The sequence below is a fragment of the Eufriesea mexicana genome, unplaced genomic scaffold, assembly GCF_001483705.2.
Source record: "Eufriesea mexicana isolate 0111107269 unplaced genomic scaffold, ASM148370v2 scaffold2087, whole genome shotgun sequence".
Lineage (NCBI taxonomy): Eukaryota > Metazoa > Arthropoda > Insecta > Hymenoptera > Apidae > Eufriesea > Eufriesea mexicana.
In genome coordinates, this window is record NW_016910162.1 from 350,358 (window position 1) to 356,357 (window position 6,000).

Sequence of the window (6,000 nt, forward strand, 5' to 3'; positions counted from 1 at the left end):
GTAACCTGTATGATTATCTTAAGCTTCGTTTTCAATACATTATCGAATTTTCTTTGATTCGATACATTCCAACATCTCTATAAAATACTACTAAAATTTGTTATGTGAACAGCAATGTTATAATTCTAAGATATTTCAATTTTACTAACCTGTATAATTATCTTAAGCTTCGTTTTCAATACATTATCGAATTTTCTTTGATTAGATACATTCCAGTATTTCCTTAAAGTACTACTAAAATTTTCCATGTGAACAGCAATACTATAATTCTAAGATATTTCAATATTACTAAACCTGTGTTATTATTTTAAGCTTCATTTCCAATACATTATCGAATTTTCTTTAATTAGATACATTCCAACGACTCTCTAGAATACTAGTAAAATCCGCCATGTGTACCAACACTATAATCCTGAGATAGTTCCATTTTACTTACCTATGTAATTATCTTAAGCTTCATTTTCAATGCATTATCGAATTTTCTTTAATTCGATACATTCCAACATGTCTCATAAACAATATCCAAAGCAACAAAATGAAAACATATTGGAAAATTAAATGAATGAAATGCAGATTTCGCAAATTTTTGAGTGTATATCTACTTTTCTCCACGATATAACTGTATGAGATCGGCAATTAAAGGTCGCAGTGTAACTTAACCTATCCTATCCCTTGATTTCGTCGCCATTAACGCTAGATTTACGAACATTTCTTGTATACTATTTAAACATGAACTGAATCAGACATTCTTCTAAAAGAAACAACTTATAAAATAACATAATTATGCATTAATAATTCATAAATGAAATTATGACATATGTAGTTACATAAAATTTATAATATTCGTCTAGATTTTTTTTTTTGTCTTTATGGTGGTATTCTGGTAATCCGACCAATAAAAATCGACTTCTTTGGGATTTTTTCAATGGAAACCATGATAGGTTTTGGTGTGCAGTTTTTGCACTCAGATGCATTTATACTTAAATATATTTCCAATTTTTTTTTTTAACAAAATTATTAAAAATTTTGGAAATTATATAGTTCTAAGTGAATCATGTTTTTAAAAAAAGGCTCGAATGGCTGACATAATTCCAGACCATCTGATTACCTGAAACGAAAAAACTAAAAAGCATCTTAATTAGTATAAATGCGGCTATAGCATGAACCACCAAAACAGCAAAATTTCGAAAATTGAAAAAATGGCACCATTTTGAAATTTAAATATTGATTTTCCTTGTGCCTTTTGTCCTTTGAGTAGTAAACACAAATAGAAGAAAACATGGAATTTTGAAATCCATGGTTCATACGATAAAGGTACATCCAGTGAAGATCTCCTCCAAATTTCGAGTCGATCGGTCAACTAAATCGCGAAATATCCCGTCAGTCACTTCGAAAAATATGGTTTCGAGAAAAACGCGTTTGAAGTTTTCGTTACCCCACTGTACAATGCCTGTGCGCACTTCAAACATCTATGACTTCGCCAATTCTATACATTCAAACAAATCCTTTTACACAGACATTTTTGACAGCACATACTTTGAGAAAATATTAAAACCGGATTACTATTATATTTACAATTACGATTACAAGATTACAAGAATATCATATTGAGATAGAACTGTAATTAACATATTTACCTATCTTCATCGTCCCACTAAAGTTTCTATTATTTACATTTCGTCCGACTTTTCTATAGAAAGAATCAATCAAACGATACTTACCTTCTTTTTACGTAAGCTAGTTGAAATTGAGGTTTTGTAGGTTAGGAGGACGCAATACCACCTTAATTACAAACGGTTTCCGTAAGTTTCCACGTGAAATTCGAAATACGTAAAATTCCCTCGTCCCCGTAAACCTAGCGCTAAATGCGCAGTATTATAGGTTATGTAAGGCAGTTCTTCGCTATCGTTAATTCCCACCTAAACAATATCGTCATTCATCGCATAGTGAGCGATTTAACACTAGAACTACCGATCTTTAATGGGTACCTAACTATAACGTGCACAGATTATAGTAATTTCAACGTTACGATGAATATGAGTGAATATATTGATTACAGTTCTTTCTTAATACGAGTTGATACCAATTTTATTCTTAAAGCAGGTGTATGTGTCCGGTGATTGCAAAAAGGAAAATTCTGGGACCAGTCATTTTCACTGGGTTGGTAGTTCTAGTGTTAAACGTGTTGACATGTTTGAAATGATTTCAGTGGAATAATTTTTAGTGATACGACCCCACTCTTCTTTTAACCTTACCGGGGTGGTCCGAATATTGCGATCTAAATAAGTCCCATAAATCGAATTTAAGCCTGGTGACTGTGTTGGTAATTCATCTTGACTGGGTTGCTAGATCTAGTGTTAATTCAGTGGAATCGGGAACTATATTATTAATCAGCCGGATTGGAATTAAAAGTTTCCTCGGGCGAAGCCCTCGTGACTAGGTGGCGCCACGGTCGTTCGAAAAATGAAGCTTTTAAAGTGGCCGGAACAGAAAACAAACGGCGACGTTTGACGAGACCCTCTCGATAAATAAATCGAATTGCTGCATCGTGCGCATCCAGCAAAAAGTTCGCTGGTGGCGCCGTTAAATCAATAGCCCGATTGTGATTGTATAAAAGCGACTCGTCAGTCTACATTCATTACAACAAAACGTTCCTAGTCGGTTCCATTCCTCCCCACCTCTCTCGCTCACTTCACCTGGCAATTACGAGTCTGTTTTTTCGAAGTAACAAAATGGCGGCTGTTAATTATGCGGCGAACGTTGCTGCGAACGTCAGAAAGTTTCGCTCGTCGGTGCTTCGATGAGTGATTCAACGGATCGAAATCAATCACGACGAGTTCGAGCAGGAGAACAAATGATAATAATCAACGCCCGGAGATAATATTTATTGCTCGTTTACCAAATCTCATTTGTCGCGTTTGCATCATTTTCCATTGGCACCCAAATATTTGCTTCCAATTTGCAAGCACATTGTAATGCGCGCGCATGTATGTGTGTATGGTTTAACATAGCAGTGTGGATTTTTCCTCTTGAGGATGTAAAATCGTTGTAAAAGTTGAAAAATATATTCCATTTGTATATTTATTATTGTAGGTCCTGTGATGCCAGAATTTTTAATATTTGGATGACTTCGCCCTTTTAATAGTTGGGTACTTCTTTGGGTAACTAACTATGAGGCAAATGATTAATAATTTGAATAATACTTATGTGTAGAATATACAAAGTGAATCGTGTAAAGGATAAACTATATAAAACGTTTTTGTCACAATTACTCAGAATATGGACATAAATAATTTTCCCTTGTTTTTCTGTATATATTGGGTGTCCCAAAATTCACGCAACAAGTAGTTTTGATAGAAAAGATAAGTTTTTAATTAAAAGGTGTAAATATTGCTGAACAATGAAGACGAGTTGTTTTTCCGTTTAGTCTCCATTTTTAATAACCTTGAACTGTCAACTGTCACGTTTTTTTTTCTTTTTTGGTTGACAATACTTTACACCACAAGTGGCGCCAAATTTAAATCTTGCATGAATTTTGGGACAACCTGTATGTATATGTAATTAAAACACTGGGGCAAGATATTTAGAATACAACAAATGTTTGAGACAGGTTCCTTGAAACTTAATATTTCCCTTCTCTGTCTTCAGTCTTTCTTATGAAATTATTTTGTTCAGAGTTCGACATGGTATTTATTCACTTGTAAACAGTCGTCTGTGCCATTTGATTCCTTAAAAAAATTTGTAGAGAAACTTTGAGCTTTAAAAACTGAAGTAATAATTAATTTACGTCTTATTTATTAAAAAAAAAATTCTGTTTATGTATCTAGAAATTCCAAAAAATCAACTTTTAACACTATATACTAAAGTCAACCTATATATAGTAAGAATTTAAATTAAAATTGAATATATTCCAAATTTGATACAAGCAAGTGCTAATTTAGTACTTTTGTTTGTTTCTTTAATTATAGTTGTATATTGTTAAACAAAATACATTCCTTGCATGACGTTCTTTTAAGAAGACTCATATGTAAGTCACATCAACTCGTATTACTTCTGAAACGACCAGTTCTGAAACAGAAATATATTTCTAAGAAAATTTGATCACCTTTTGAAACTATATAGAATATTTCAAGTTTTTAAATTGTTGCAATTGAAAATTTGTGCATCATTGAAGGTAATCACCAAATTTAATTATCATTAAGGTCTTGTAATTTTTAATCTCATCACTATCTCATTTTTTGATTTAACAAATAATTTAAAAAATGAAAAAATGTAAAGAGGTAAATTAAAAACTTTTTTGAAGATATCAAAAGGAACTGTAGGTGACTTAGAAGAATGCAGTATGATCATGCAAATTTGCGGCCATTAATAAATAGCAGAAAACACTATTAAACTTCTAAAATAACTAATATTTAGCACAAAAGTAATTTTGGAATAATTAAAAAAACTTTTAATTATGCTATTTTGCTACTTCATTCCCCCAAATATGTTTTCATACTCAACTGTGGTAGTTATTTAACACACTCACAATTTTGGATCATATATACATTCATGTGTCTCTATTTATAAACTTAGTACCATACATAATGATACTTATAATATAAATGATTTTTCATATTGTAACACAAGAATTAAGTACTTCATTTAAAGAACATAATTATAATATTTTAAAGAATTGAAATATAATTTAATATTTAATTTTACAATAATAATCTTAATACCTTCTTAAACATTGTACAATTTCTGCATAAAGTATCATTCTTGCAATGCATATGTCTGACAATTAAATATTTCATTTGAAAAACATAATTATAATATTTTAAAGAATTTAAATATAATTTAATATTTAATTTAATAATAACAATTGTAATACCTTCTTAAATATTATACAATTTCTGTATAAAGTATCATTCTTGCAATGCATATGTTAGAAATTATACCTTACACCCTGTGGAATAGTTTTACGCGCATCCATAACAATTCCGTAATCCTTTCCCGATCCACTCGATGAATTTTATAAATCCATAAATAAAACCGTTGCGATACGTTGTATAAAACTGTTGAAAATAAAGCATACGTCATCATCAATATTTCACACGCCATCTGATGCAGAATACATTAAAACATTAACCTATAAAAACTTACCGCTGTATATAAAGCACTTTAACAATCTCATCAACACGACATCATATCAGAGGATAAAGCAAAATGTTTGACAATATCTTCACTGTCCTACTTTCATAGCGCTCGACGTATTCGCCCATAATTCTGTTCGCCATAGGAAACCTTGTTACCGGTAGCAAACATTATAATTAAAAGTGCTAGCAGCCTGGCCGGTTATCGCGTTGAAACCACGGCGAAAGCAACGTGGAAGCATCCGCTTTGCTTTCCATAATAACGAAATTATTGCAGCCCGTCAACTACAGGGGGAACCGCAGCGCCGCCCCGCGTCGCGATTATCAGTTAAACAAAGGTCCACTTCTCGTTCCTATTTATATTTATAAGCTTATCCCTCGTTCCGAATTCCAGTAGTCTTTTATACGTCTCCCGACACGCTGTCCAGATTTGAAATTGTCTCATCGCATTTTCATTAACAAACGGGAAAATGAAGAAGGCGAAAGCAGAAACAAACAGAAAAAAACAGAATTCCGCGTGCGATGAAAAAAAGCAAGGAAAATTGGAAAAGGAGAAACGCGAAACGGCGGAACAAAATCGACGAGCAGAACGAAACGCGGTAGTGGAAACCAGCGGGACAAAGAAGATGAAGGCGACACGAGTGGAGTTTTTTCGGTGACAGAAGGTAAACAGCTAACGCGTCAACTCGCGCCGTCGGTAATAATTACAGAGTACCGGTAAGCCGTGGTATTAGCCGGTCTCGCCCTCGTTGAATACTATACCAACGGAGTTTCGACAAATGATCTCGGACCACGATCCTTACTTGACCGGCGGTTTTGCCCTTTTCAATTTCGTCGTCGGACCCTTCTCGAATCCGATACGTCG

General features: G+C 33.1%; 1 protein-coding gene across 1 annotated transcript in view; it reads left to right on the forward strand.

Moving 5' to 3' along the window:
- The window catches only part of LOC108549470 (tyrosine-protein kinase Drl), a 174,794-nt gene that overhangs the window by 162,433 nt on the left and 6,361 nt on the right, over nucleotides 1-6,000 (forward strand). The window lies entirely within an intron of this gene.